The sequence below is a fragment of the Dreissena polymorpha genome, chromosome 5, assembly GCF_020536995.1.
Source record: "Dreissena polymorpha isolate Duluth1 chromosome 5, UMN_Dpol_1.0, whole genome shotgun sequence".
NCBI lineage: Eukaryota > Metazoa > Mollusca > Bivalvia > Myida > Dreissenidae > Dreissena > Dreissena polymorpha.
The window spans coordinates 75,644,974-75,659,564 of NC_068359.1; the positions used below are offsets into that span (position 1 = coordinate 75,644,974).

A 14,591-nucleotide genomic window follows, 5' to 3' on the forward strand; every position below is an offset into this window, starting at 1 on the left:
CAAATAGCAATTGCAAGATGATGTCCATTACAAACCTGTTTGTTATCATTCTGATGCAGGGCTTACTCTGCCATTCGCCAAATTAGCCAATGGCTACTAATAAGGAAATTTGGCTACAAAAAAATCATTTGGCTGCAAGGTTTTCTGCATCACCCATAAAATATCCAAAATAATAAGAATTAAGACATAAAAAGGTAAATTTGGCTACAGAAAATTATGAGCCAGAGGGAGCCCTGTGACATTTTTGTACTTCCATAGTATTGCAAATGTTAATGTGATTAAAGTACGCACACCTTATTATAGAAGGTATACCTAACATTATATTGCTTGCCGTGAACCATTCGCCCAGAGTAATAATCCAACAGATTCAGCACATTGTTTTTTGTTAACGTAACTATCAAAGATGGCTGTCCAATTGGCGTTGTTAACTTGTTTGTATGCCAATACATAGAGCTTGAACATTCTTTTTCAATATGTGGTTATGGACAACTGTAAACATAACTTCATGTATTTTAAGGGGCCTTTGCATGTTTTGGTAAATTGACAAAATAAAAAAAATGTTTCAGACTCGCACATGTTTGTTGCAGTTGATATTTGTGAGAAAACAGTAATACTTAACATTAACAACCTGAAAATGATAAAGCGTTGCAAAGCGAAACAATTGAATAATTTGGAGTACTGTTGTTGTAGTTTATTTTGTGACACTACGAGATTATAGAAAGTATTAAATATTGTATGAGCACGGATGGCTGAGTGGTCTGAGCGTTATACTTTTACTCAAGAGGTCAGTGGTTCGAGCCCAGATGAGGATTACTTTTTTTTCTTCTTTTTTACTTGAGCTTTTTAGATTTAATGTTTACATTTATAAATATAACACATTTAATGACAAACTTCAATAAAAGCCAAAATCTGTTAAAAGGTCCCTTAAATACCAAGATGAGGATCAAGGAACCTGAAACATTTTATTTGTATTTCAGATATATACATGATTGCTTATTGGAAACAAAATGTTTGCTTGATTCTTTAATGACTTACAAAAATGTTTATCAAATCAAGTAGGTTCATCTTTTCTTCACCTGTTGTCCCATCTGGGACATAGGCTGCCAACCAGATTCCTCCAGGCGTGTCTGTTATGGGCAAGTCTCTTAAGCTACCCCCATTTTTGGCCCATCTTGCTTAGAATCTGCGTCCAGGTCACGGCGCCTACTGTATTTGAAATCGAGTAGGTTGGATTCCATTAAATGTGATTTTACACACCATAATGAAAGACAAAATTACAGGTTTATTTCCATTCTATTAAAAATAACATCAATTTAAATTAAAACCAGCAAATATATGAATTTATTGCCTAGACCGGTGTATTTAAAATAATGAAGGGCTGTAAAATTCTTACTGATGCATGAGATCATATTTACTTTTTGTTAATATGTAGTCACTTGCTCAATAACACATTTTAGCATGGGCTATTTTTAAGTTGCATACATAAGAAAACATTGCAAAAAAAACACAAGAGGAGCATGTATCCGAAAGTAAATTACGTCCGAAATAAGGAAAGTTAAGCATGTACGAAATTCGCCAAAACATCGATTAACTATGGTTTAAACAGAATCAAATGTAAAATGTGAATGATACATTAAACATTATCTAACAAAAGCATGCAGCTTTACCCAAAAACAACAACAAGTCAACAATCGGCAATATGTTATCGATTGGTGAAGGCAAGAAGAGTATTTTCCAGGGGAAACAACTAAAAAAGTAATGCAAACGGCATGGGCATATTCAAATGGCTCACGCACAAACGTTTATAATATAACAACAAGACATGATTAAGCTATAGATTGCGAAAGATTTTTTAATATTACTCAAAGATTCCTTTACTCAAGTCTAGATATACATTATCAATATGAAAGTCATGATCAATAAACTTTGACCTACTTACTCAAACTAAGCGATTCAATGGTCATAACAACCTCGAAATAGCTTTTTCTTTGTGTCAACAAGTCAATACAATTGTTGAGTTTTTTGACGTAATAATGATAATACTATCCAAAGTCTCTACCTAGAATATTCATCATATTAAAATATCCAATAAATGTAGCACATTCTTTTCACGCAAACAATTCAAAATGGCTAACAAGCGCTTATGCTCGGGCATGCGCATTGCAAGCCTATTTGGTTTGGTCCCGCCTTTTTCTCCATATATGGTCATTTGAGTTTGTGGACGGCCGTGGACCATCCACCTACAGAGCTGAACAAAATTAACAGGTCAAAAGAGTAAGTTAAATGTGATTACTGACCAATTATCGGCAACTCATCTTGCTACAAGTTGTTTATAAAAATATATTCTATATTCGATATTTTACGTGACTCACCCAGTCCTGTAAGCCGAAATGATCCGTAAAACAAAATTGTGTCTTTGTGTCGTATGAACGTATCTGCACTAGAACTAAATTTAGGTTCACATTTTACATGCGTGATCAGTTGTCAAACGAAAAAACGGTTGATATTCAAATGCATTTTTTTCTCTTTCCAGGATTTTGTTTTAGTATGTTGATGCTGCATTAACAAATATAAGTGTATATGAAGTGAAAACACCAAAAATAAACAACGGTTGCGATAGACACCTATAAACTGTTAGATGCCCATACTATCATTTTAAATAAACCATCATTTTCATCAAATAGTCAACATTATTTAAATTTTGTGTCGTCTGTGTATGCTGGTTTGGTTCTCATATGCATTATAGCAAATCTTATGAAAATAAATAACGTTTCGACGTTTAAAGCAAGTCTCGTTTCCGAAATTATCTACGGGATTTAACTGTGTTAACTTAAACCTGATATAGATCCAGTTACTGACATCATTGTTTTGACAGATAACATCCGATGGGAATTTAATTAAATGTATGCAGATATTGAGAAATGTTAACAATCGCACAGAAGTAAACATACCAGCGTATTTTCGGCATGATGCCGAGGCACTCGCATGTACGCGGCGTGACTCCGCGAATCGATGCCGAGGCAGAAACCGACGCGGCGTCACTCCGCGTAATTTCGCCGAGTACCTCGGCATCATGCCGAGTTAATACGCGGCGAAAATACGTTAAGAGAAGAATCTGTCCGCGGCGTAGACGCGGAATTTGTTGGTTTTGCGTGAGCTGTACTGTATCTCACATAATTAAAATTCAGAATTAACTTAAAACAATACTTCTTTTTCTAACATTGTTTTATTTCAGACGGTTTATAGCAACAATAATTTAACGATTAAATGCCCAAGAATTCAGCAAATATGTTTTTATTCTTCACAGAAAGATAATCGAGAATAACAGTTTCTTCATGCTAAATACTGTTGATTGAATTATAAATTGTACTTTCAGACCTTGTCCGCTGTGTGCAATTTGCGTGGTATGCTTGGCATCTCATCTGCGAAAGAAACACAAACTAGAGGCACGTGACGTTCGGGTGACAGTGCAAAATGAGCACGAAAGACATTTAGCATTGATACGCTCAAGTTTGGTAGACATTAAAGAGCTTCAAGACAGATTTCCGAATGGATATTCCGAAGTTGCCAACTTTTTAACGAAACTGAATATAATTGTATACGCAAAGAACAGCGAAAGTACTATAGTGAATCTAAATGAACAACTTAACTCGGAGATTAATGAACCCGTCGCATGTGCAACAGTGTCTGAAGCCTCGGATTATGTAGTACACGAACCCATCCGAGGTGAAGTGAATAAGTCAATGACACGTGGAAATGAAACATCCGGGAATAAAGCAACACATGCGACAATTCGTGAGATTATCAATACCTATATGGAACCAATTTCTGCCTATGGTAATTTACCAACATCGGTTCAAGTGAAAGACACTCTCAATGGAGTTCCAGATTATCAATTGTCTGTAGACAAGAAAACGTTAAAATCGTTCAACGATATTATGCATAACATGCAGAGAAAAGCTCGACTGAATGATTGCATTGAGCATTTGCAAAAGAGTACGTTTACGAATGAAGACGAATTGGAAAACGCGGTGACTGCTTTTCTCTATGAACGCCAATGGTCAAATACAAAACTAAAAAAAACAGTGCGTTTCCAAGTTAAAAGTGGCAACAAAAGAAAGAAACGACTTCCGAGCATCTCGTAGAAACGCACAACGACAACAAGAACAGCAAATGCTCTCATCGGTTCAAGATCAGAAGTGGCCCTTAGTTGTTATTGCAGGAAGTAAGCACAGTCGTAAAGGCCGCACAGTGTTTGCAAAATGTAACATACCCAGAAACACAGTTGTATGTGACTACCACGGAGAATTGCTCACATATGATGAAGGGTTGCTGCGGTACGAACAGTATGGTGACAACAATGAAAACGTCTATATGTTTTCGTTCAATTACCAGGGCAGAAACTACTGGATTGATGCCGTAAGACAGTGCAGATGTCACCCGAAAACGAGAATAAAAGGTCGTCTTTTAAACCACTCAATGAAAACTGCAAACGTTGTTCCGAGAATAGTGCTGCTTAATCAGTTGCCGCACATTTTATTCTTCGCGAAACAGGATATCGCAATTAGCGAAGAAATCCTGTTTGACTATGGAGTCCAAAGAGACAGGCTTTCAGAACTTCAGGACTGGATGCTAAGTTGAAATGTTTAAAAAAAATCACTAACGGTAAAGCTGCGAATGAGACCTGATGTGTCTCAATATCAGTGCCGTTAAACGCATGTTCATTAACTTATTTTGTTTTGTAACAAATACATTTGAATCATGTGTTAAAAGGATATATGGACAGCTTTGCCATTGCTTCCAAATAACGAAAAACCTAAATAATTTGTAAAGGCAAAACACCAATATAATATAAATATACTGAACATAGTATTAAGATAGCCATCATCATTTTGTATCTATATATTATATATGACGTCTTTCTAAAGGCAAAATATGCAGTTGAAGAGATGTCGTTATAATCCGTACATGTTTGGAAATATTGGGAAATCACGTGTTATACAAAAACGTTTATTTGGATAGTATTTTTTTTAATTAATGTTTGTAGTCTCTTAAGGGGTGTTTATTTAACCGATGATATATTTATAGCAACACCGATTATGCTATTATCACAACTCAAACTTTATGTTATCAGTATCATCAGAAATGACCGAGTTGGTTCATAATACAATTGTCAGTGGTTCGATCCCATGTGGGGTTAACTTTTTTTAACTTTTTTTCTTTCTTTAATTTCATTATTGTTTTAAACTGTAACTCTTTAGTCCTGTCGTTGACATTCATCAATTTAAAGCATTTAATCACGAACTTCAAAACATTCCGCAATCTGTGTACAAGTACAAGTACTTGCAAGTTATTAAGATTAAGGTCGAGTTTAATACTGTATAGCCTTATGTTTATAAATATCTAATACAAATATTTCTTTTATGAATGTCTTTTGGTAAGCTGTTGTGATCCCAGTTAGATTGTAAACAATGTCTATTTTTATACATATTTCTAACAATCTATGTACCGGTACTTGGGTTTTGCCTAATTGCTGTATTTTATTAAATTTGAAGTAGACGAGAGGGATTGTTATAACAAAAAATCTCTGTAAAAGTGCGGTGACCCCCCTTTTTTATTTGTGTTTTATGATGACAATACGTAGATGAACATATTTGAGCAGTTTTGCAGAAATCTCTTTGACAGAATAATACTACACAGACGTATTACAATTGAATTTGGCATCGTTTATTGAATTTTTTCGAATTTAATCTTTTAAAGATTACTGTAAATCTTTAAAGTAATACACTTTTTTGTAGCAAAAATCTTACAACATTCACTGTACACACTTATTAGAAATACATAGATATAAACGATATGCAATGCCAAATGTTGCATTATTTTTTTAACTTTTCGCATGACATTTATTATGTTCTCGAACTATTGTTTACCACAGCAATTATGTTATGTAGATGGAGTGTACTGTTTCGGCTGAAATAATAATTATTTCTCACTTCACAATAATCAGAATTAAATCACTGATTGTTTTTTATTTTATCCCAATATTAAAACAAAAACTTTTATGACCGAAAAGTGAATTGTTGGCCAAGCGGTCTTTATTTAACGATTATTATCGCATACTTTATCACAAAAGAAGCAACATATAAAAAGGGTTATTAATTTTTCATAAATTATGGTTTCGAAAAGTTGTTAAGGTGGCTGTTTCAGATGTAAACGGTCAGACGAAGGTATTTAAAAGGCTACTAGTTAAGTTAAAAATGGACACATTTTGATAAAGTCGAAAATACAACGGGATTTCGGCTCCGTTTATATATAATATGTTATCCAAATGATAAATTGCGTTGTGATTTAAAACATGTATGTCGTTATATCCTTCACGACGGTCATTTCAAATTGCAATGCTTGCCTATACTTGAAATATTTTATTAACAAATACAATACTACAATATAATCTGAGTTTGTCACTGGGTTGACCCACCACGTGCCATCTTCAGTGCATTCTTAATAAGCAGTCGCTGTTATAGAAAACGATTTATAGTCGTACTAAGCAAAAATCGTTGTCAGAAGCGTATGCGTAAAATGTCATGATTTTATAATTATCTTTCTTAGTTTGATTTCTTTAGGAGTGTACATAATTTTATATAAAACAGCTCTACATAGATTTCCTATTGTTAGATTTCGCGCATGATTTTAATGAATCTAGTTTGGTCGATAATTTTCATTGTTTCAGAGTTTTTCTGAGTGTTCGCTGACTTATTCTGATGAAATCAAATCGACAGCATATGTGATATAAATATTGAGAGGAGCAATTGTATTCACCAGACAATGAAATACTGCAACTGTGTATTACGTGTTGAATAAAAAACTAAAAAAGACCTAAACATTCTCTTAGTTCGTGAAGTTGACGCAACATTGAATATGATGACGTCTTTTTAAAAAACTGTGAAACTTTATGAAGATGGCCGATGTGTGTATATATCAAATAGAATGACATAACCGTTATGACGGAACACAGAAAATGCAAGAATGATGTAACCCTTATGACGGAACACACAAAATCCAAGAGCGCCCAATATATATATTTATTGTGTGTTCCGTCATAACGGTTATCTCATTCTATTTGATCAGTGTTAACCGTCAACCGCATTCGGTAATGCCTAGCTTATATTCACACAGGAAAGCGTGTTTCGAAAAATCCAAACAATTTATCATCGCACATTAGTGTAACATAAATTTTAACACAATATATGTAGGGAAACTCATATGATTCGCGTAATGTGAAAATGATTATTATGCTATAATTCGACCACGAAACTTGACGGGACTTAATACCGGACATTATGGAATGGAGCTACGCTGGCCGTATATGACATAAGACCCATTTTCGCATATTATCTTATCAATGGTTATATGAATTTGATTGCTAAAATCTAATGCGTATTCGACACGGAATTATTGTCAAGGTTTTTCATTTTGTCAATATTTATCATAGCAGGGGACATTGCTGACATCAATATCGATACTGTTTTCATTTTCTGTCGAGAAATGATATGACTTATTATCAAGATTATTTTATAGTACGGTAGCGTTCTCTACACAAGTGAGATTTATTTGTACTGGTAAATTGCTCTTATACTCACCATTCGGACTCGACGATCGGCTCGAATAAAAATGTTAGTCGCTTAAAAGTACAAATTCATCATTTTGAGCATGATTATTATTATTATTATTATTATTATTATTATTATTATTATTATTATATAGCTTTTAGAAACTTATACCCTAAAAAAAATCCCATTGGAAAAAAAATCCCATGGGAAAACAAAATTCCATGGGATTTTTTCTTTTTTTTTTAAACACGATTTAACGCGTTGAAATCGCGAGAATTGCTCATCAATTGTTAAAATGTAGTGTTTCTGAAGGTTACATGAATAAATCTCTAAAAATCAGAAAAAAATCCCATGGGATTTTTTTTCCCATAAAAAAATGGGATTTTTTTTCTATCAAACAAAATTGAACGAAAATAAGCACAAATGCTTTAACAAAGCTTAAAATCGATAACTAAGCACAAACGAGCGTGTTTTGTGTTTTTGAAAATCCCATGGGATTTTTTCTCCCATAAAAAAGCTGGAGAAAAATCCCATGGGTAAATACAAAAATCCCATGGGATAATGAAAAATCCCATGGGTAAATACAAAAATCCCATGGGACCCCAACTTTGCAAATAAAGTTCATAGTGAAGAAAACGCATTTTTCAAGCAAAAATAACCAATTATTAATCACAAGTAAGACTGTTATCTTATACTTTATCACAAATTAGCAAATCTTCAAGAAAAAGGGTACTTAAGTTTGCGAAATTTCGGTTTCGCAAAGTTTTTCCGGTAGCCGTTTTTCCATGAATTCATAGTAGAAAACGCAAACTTTTTATTGTCCTCATTGGATTATATAGTTATCAATGACTTCACATAATCATTATCCCATGAAGTATTTAAGGGCGGACAGTCAGTTGGGACCATATCATCGACAACCCTTCGTTCACACTTCGTACACTTCGCCAACGAGGCGACATACCGAGGCTGCGCTGGCATCCGGGCGTTTCATACCCGAGGTTTCAACCAAAGACGGTCACTGGATTGACACGTCCCAATATGTAGACGTGCGTGCGAATAATTGACGTCAGCTCTATGGAGAATGTCCCTAAGCCGGGTCCCATACAAGTCATATCGCTGCTGGTCTCATGCGTTTTCGAGAGCTAAATAGATAAACGAATCAAAAGGCTTATCTTGCAGATGAGGATATTTAGACGTTGCAGTATATGATACGTCGGGGCGCTCTCTGGGTCATGTCTTACCTTTAAATCTAGAAGTAAATTACATAAAGATTACAAATCGAACATTCGAAATTAATTTGTTTAAGCATATCTATTTCATAAATTCGACATAAAGTGTAAAATGTTAACATTTAATGTGTTATATCACGAAAGTGAATTGTTTCCATGTGTCATTCTAACGATTCAAAACATCGACCCACGTGTTGTTACATTTTTTCGTGCTTATGATGTGTTGTTCCTTTTTTTGTTTGCAATCGTGTACCTTTTGTTATTTATTTATTTATTAATTTATCGAAGTATAATGTTGTCTGAGTATTGAACACTGTAATAACCCGTTTTGCAATAGAACCCGTTTTGCAATAAATTTATTGCAAAACGGGTTGGAGTGTCTTATTGCAATTTGATTTTTTACAACAACCCGTTTTGCAATAAACCCGTTTTGCAATAAAATCATCGCACATTGATTTGCAATAATTGTATTGCAAAACGAGTTGGAGTTCCTTATTCCAATGTGAAAATTTTATAACAACCCGTTTTGTAATAAACCCGTTTTGCAATAAAATCATCACTTTTGTATTTATTCATTCAAATGGATTGGCAGAGTTCAAAGGGAGTTTCAAGTGTTGTATTTAATCATAAAAAAACAACACAGAATGTGTATCGAAAGTGATTTCAAACAATTTAATACTAAAGTTATAGATAACGCAAAAATGCAATAAGTTATGGAAAAAACGTGTTGCCATGTCTTATTGCAATGTGAATAATGCATATAATTGATATTTTTGAGCATGGTTTATGTTCAGTTTTACTATTTCCTAACAAATATCATAACTGCAGCGAAAATTTGCGAATCTGGATCAATTCGTTTTCAATTTTGTCAATTTACCAAAACGTGAAAATGCCCATTTGATGTATCCAATCCATTTTAATTAAATAATACATTTGTGATGATTTTATTGCAAAGCGGGTTGTTATTTTTTTTACACTGCAATAAGACACTACATCCCGTTTTGCAATAAAATTATTGCATTTCTGGGTTTTCATCAATTAAGTATTACATTGGTTGAAATCACTTTCGATACCAATTCTGTGTTGTATCACATTTACTCATGAAATTGATCACTTTAACTGCCTTTTATTTGTTGGTCGAATCTTACACCTCTGTCTTATTTTGAGAAAAAAAATCCTTTTAAACCACATTCGAGACTTTCTTCGAAAAGTTTCCAATCAATTGGAATCAATTAAGTACACGTGTAATGAATTAGTGCCAAACGAGTTTATTGCTAAACGGGCTGTTATTTTTCTTTTTTTACATGACAATAAGACACTGCAACCCGTTTTGCAATAACATTATTGGATTTCTGGGTTAAATTTGCTTAAAAATGACAGTGTAAAGATCAATGTTTATATACAATCTGTGTTTGTTTATCACATTTACTAATGAAATTGGTCACTTTCAATGTCTGTTAATTTTTTGTCGAATCTTACACCTCTGTCTTATTATATTCATACTCAATAAATACGAAATTTGAATATTTCTTTTGAGCGTTTCAAATCAATTTGAATCAATAAGTTCATGTGTAAAATCAATATGAAACAATTAGTATATATGTATTGATTTTATGGCGAAACGGGTTGTTACACAAAATTCACATTGCAATAAGACATTTCAATACGTTTTTCCATAAATTATTGCATTTTTGCGTTACCTTAACTTTAGTACTAAATTGATTGAAATCACTTTCGATACACATTCTGTGTTGTTTTATCGTATTAAATCTCGAAATTCACCACCTTCCATGCATTTTAATTTAAATCTAAACTCACAGTTTTGTCTATTTTTAAAACAATTTTATTTAAATACAACACTTCAAACTCTCTTTTAACACTTGCAATCCATTTGATTTAATTAATACAAGAGTGATGATGTTATTGCAAAACGGGTTGGTAAATTGTTTTCACATTGCAATAAGACACTTTAACCCGTTTTGCAAAAAAATATTGCCAATAAATGTGCGATGATTTTATTGTAAAACGGGTTTATTGCAAAACGGGTTGTTGTCAAATATCAAATTGCAATAAGACACTCCAAACACGTTTTGCAATAAATTTATTGCAAAACTAGTTTATTGCACAACGGGTTGTTACAAAGCTGAAAGTGTCGATACTTAACACAAACTGATTTACCCAGAGTGAGGCTCATTTGTATTCTCGCAGTCCAGGAGGAGAAAATCACTGTGTACATTCCTTGACTAATTTATTGTTACTTGTTCTCATATGTCCAGAAAAAATTTGCTGATTCAATGTGAGTCATTGGCACCACCATCTGACACATGTTCATGCGATGCCTTAGGCGAACCGTTCTTGTAACCGTCTTATTGCGGTATTTTCGAAGGAAGCGTTGTTAATGTATTGGTAGCATTACCCTAGACAGGCTCCCTGCTGCCTGTCATATATCGAATGTATATCTTTAAAACTTAGTGTATTCCTTTTTAGTATTGTATAAGATGTTTGCCATGATTTGCTTGTTTAAAATAGACTCATCTAAACTATGAAACAAGGAGCCGGGTTGAACATATATTTACATGCACTCCCTGGTGATTTTGCTGATAACATGAATTGATGACATTTTTAGAGTTCTTGATTTAGTTTCGACGCGGTGTAATTGATATCGGTCCGCATGAATGGTGTAACTAATGCTAGCGAGATCAAAATACTTTTTATAAGGATGCATTTATGTTCCATCTTTGAAGGACATCATTTTACATAAAGCGCAATCATAGATGCAGCAATGTCACCGCATGTCGATCCGTAAATGGCCATACAAATAACAACTCGGAATAATCATGTATTGTACATTTCTTTCTACATAAATATGCGCACGTTTTCCATAAACAGATTTCACTTTAAGACAGTTTTGCTAACAAAAACAACAAAGAATGTCAAGACATTTGCAAACACTTGAGAGTCAAAACAACAATTTACATATATTTGCAAACACAGTCGAGACAAAACTACACTGAGTTTATATTACAACAGCAAATGACAATATCATTTGTTATCATTGAAAAAAACAAAACAAAAAAAGAAGCAAATAAAATATATGACAGAATTTGCATCGTGTCAATCCCATTGTGAAAGATATGGCAATTATATGTAATGTTTGATTTTACTTGCTTGTATATTTAATTATAACGTGCTTTTTATATGAAATCTGACACTAAGAGACTTAATCGATTTTTTACTTAATATGAGTAAGAACAAATCGTGTATTTCGTGTAGCAATGAAGATATGTATAAATGTTAAAATGAGGAGATAAATAAAATACATCGAAATGCATAAATCAAAGCCCCACTTGAGACCAATCACTATAATAAATGATTATCAACACACATACAATCAAGCAAATCAAACATGTTTATTAGCACATTCATACGAATGTATATTTTGTTTATACTCGTTTTTCCTAAAATATTTTGTTTAAGTCGAATGATCAATAATTTAAATGTTCTGACATTGTTAAGGATTGTTCAATATAATCCATAGATTATAAGATTGTATTTTAATAACTTGAGATAATTGCATTATTCAAAAATACAAAAGCAGGACTTTGATACAAATAACAGTTATAAACAATGTGGCAATCCTTTAAACGCGCTGGTGTTCACACGTTGATGTAGCAACCGGGAAACCTTTATAAAAGCCGACACAGGCACTGTCACAAATACAATGCTTTGCTTAATATAATGTACAGACCTTTAATCGCATGTCAAGCCGTTAATAGAGTCACTTACAAATCTAGTGCACACAATTTAATGATATCAAATGTTTTTTTTAATTCTTGAACAATCTTTGTGCAATTTTCTTCGCCATCTGTACAGTACGTCAACCTGCAAAATAGTATGTCTGCAAATACATTTTAACTTTGCATGAGGAATATCAAGTTACAATTTATCATTTTCATTTATGTACACTCAAACATGTTCCTAGAAAGTCGGGCATACTTATCGAGCCTTCTCAGTAACACTATCGGTGAACCAGAGTCCTTTCAAACACGTATTGCGAGCCTAGTTCGCATTATGTAACGTCTCATTTATTTTCAACCTCCGAAACCCGCATTCGTTAAACATGAAACAACGAATGATTGTGAACTATCCTCTTGTAGTTGCCGAACAACTTAATATATCGCCTTCTCCTTTTTCATCTCGCTCGCTCCCCACCATTTCTCTCTTTATCAAATCCTCAATAAAGAGCCCATCGCCTCTTGCGATTTGCTGTCGTCGTAGTAACCTAAGAAAAATTCGGTCTGAGAGAGCGCGACCTCCGGATGTTGTGCCAGACCTGTCGAATATGAACATGGATTTGTCGCTGCACTGTTAGTGGGTCGGAAATGAGAGCCGTCATGGTGCCATTTGTGACGGAGCTTTAACGGTAAAGTTATTGATGAATTCCGATTTTTAGAAGCATGTGCAGGCGCGCTTGATAAATCTGCGCTGAACTCGTACTCGTTGCTTGAGAGTGTCTGTACTAGAGACAGCGGTTGCCCCTGGTTGCCCTCAAAATAGTTAGACTCGTTATTTAAGTCAGACGATGTCAGATCCGTAGTCGGGATTATGTGGGCTTTTGAGATGGCGACAGAAGGCGAGGGGCCGCAAGGTAAAATTCGATTAGGGGAAATGTTGGGTGAATATAGCGGAGGAATAGTCAACGAAAACTCGAGTTCTTTGATTTTTTTCGCTAACGCAATATAGTTGCTTTTCAACGCAATGTCGTGACTGTGTCTCTTCTGTCGTGACCGACGCGATGCCTCGTTGTTATCCCGACGTTTTTTTTCCAGTAGGCATCGTCTTTCTGGTTTTCTGGTATGAATACCCGCTTCCTCCTGCTCGGAATAAAGCCGCTGGGGCCGTGGACTCCTGTAGCATCGTAAATGAGGTAATCGGAGTCCGAGACGTTCGCCTTGAGGATGTCGCCGTTTGTTGTACCAGACTTTATTGGTTTTGAGGGCTCGTAGTCGTCGCCGTAAGAAATATTGGTCGCGAACATGTGGCTCTCGAACTGTCTTCCATTATATTTTGAATGATATCCATTGGGATATGAAGAGGAAAAAGATTTTTCTGCATGAGACAACGCCGCTGCGCCGTGAGGTGTCGTTTTCAAGGAGCGGCTTGCATTCATAGCCGTGATAAGACGAGATGTCGGGCCGTAACCTCTCGAGCTTCTTTCTTGCATCCTGTAAAAAGTTCATATAGTATTATTCAATCCTTTTGGTATCACACACCTGGAAGTATATTTCAAAAGATTTTTGACCAAGTGTCAAAACTTGCACACAAAAGTATGTTTATTTACGTTAAGAAACAATTAAAGATTAATCCGTCGGTATATACCTTAAATAATGGTATTACGTGTTTTAGGGGAAAATATCTTTCAATACATACACAAAAGTGAAACTATAAACGCCCGTGCACGGCAATGTTTTTCCCAAGGACATAACTTGAATTAACTTAAAAGAGAGCCACCGTGTGATGTCACTTATGTGGCGTAATAGGTTAACATCTGTGAAAAAAATAAAACAAATCAAGGCAGACTCAATTCTTGTTTACGTTTCGACCTTGACACAGTAACATATCGTTACTAGAACTGAAAAATATTTTAAATATTCCAGCAACATATTACATATGTAGCTATCTCGTAGCTAAAAAGGTTGTTTTTCTTCTGATATTGTTTAGATGGCCATGTCTCGCTTACGTGTTTTGCTTG

At 34.4% G+C, this 14,591-nt stretch overlaps 1 protein-coding gene across 2 annotated transcripts in view; it reads right to left on the bottom strand.

Moving 5' to 3' along the window:
* Window positions 1–2,492, bottom strand: part of LOC127881850 (uncharacterized) — a 47,877-nt gene extending 45,385 nt beyond the window's left edge. For both annotated transcript variants that reach the window (XM_052430002.1, XM_052430001.1), the window contains exon 1: window positions 2,373–2,492. The gene's annotated coding sequence lies outside the window, so the exon portion shown is untranslated. The remainder of the gene's footprint in view (window positions 1–2,372) is intronic.
* Between the last annotated feature and the right edge of the window lie 12,099 nt (window positions 2,493–14,591).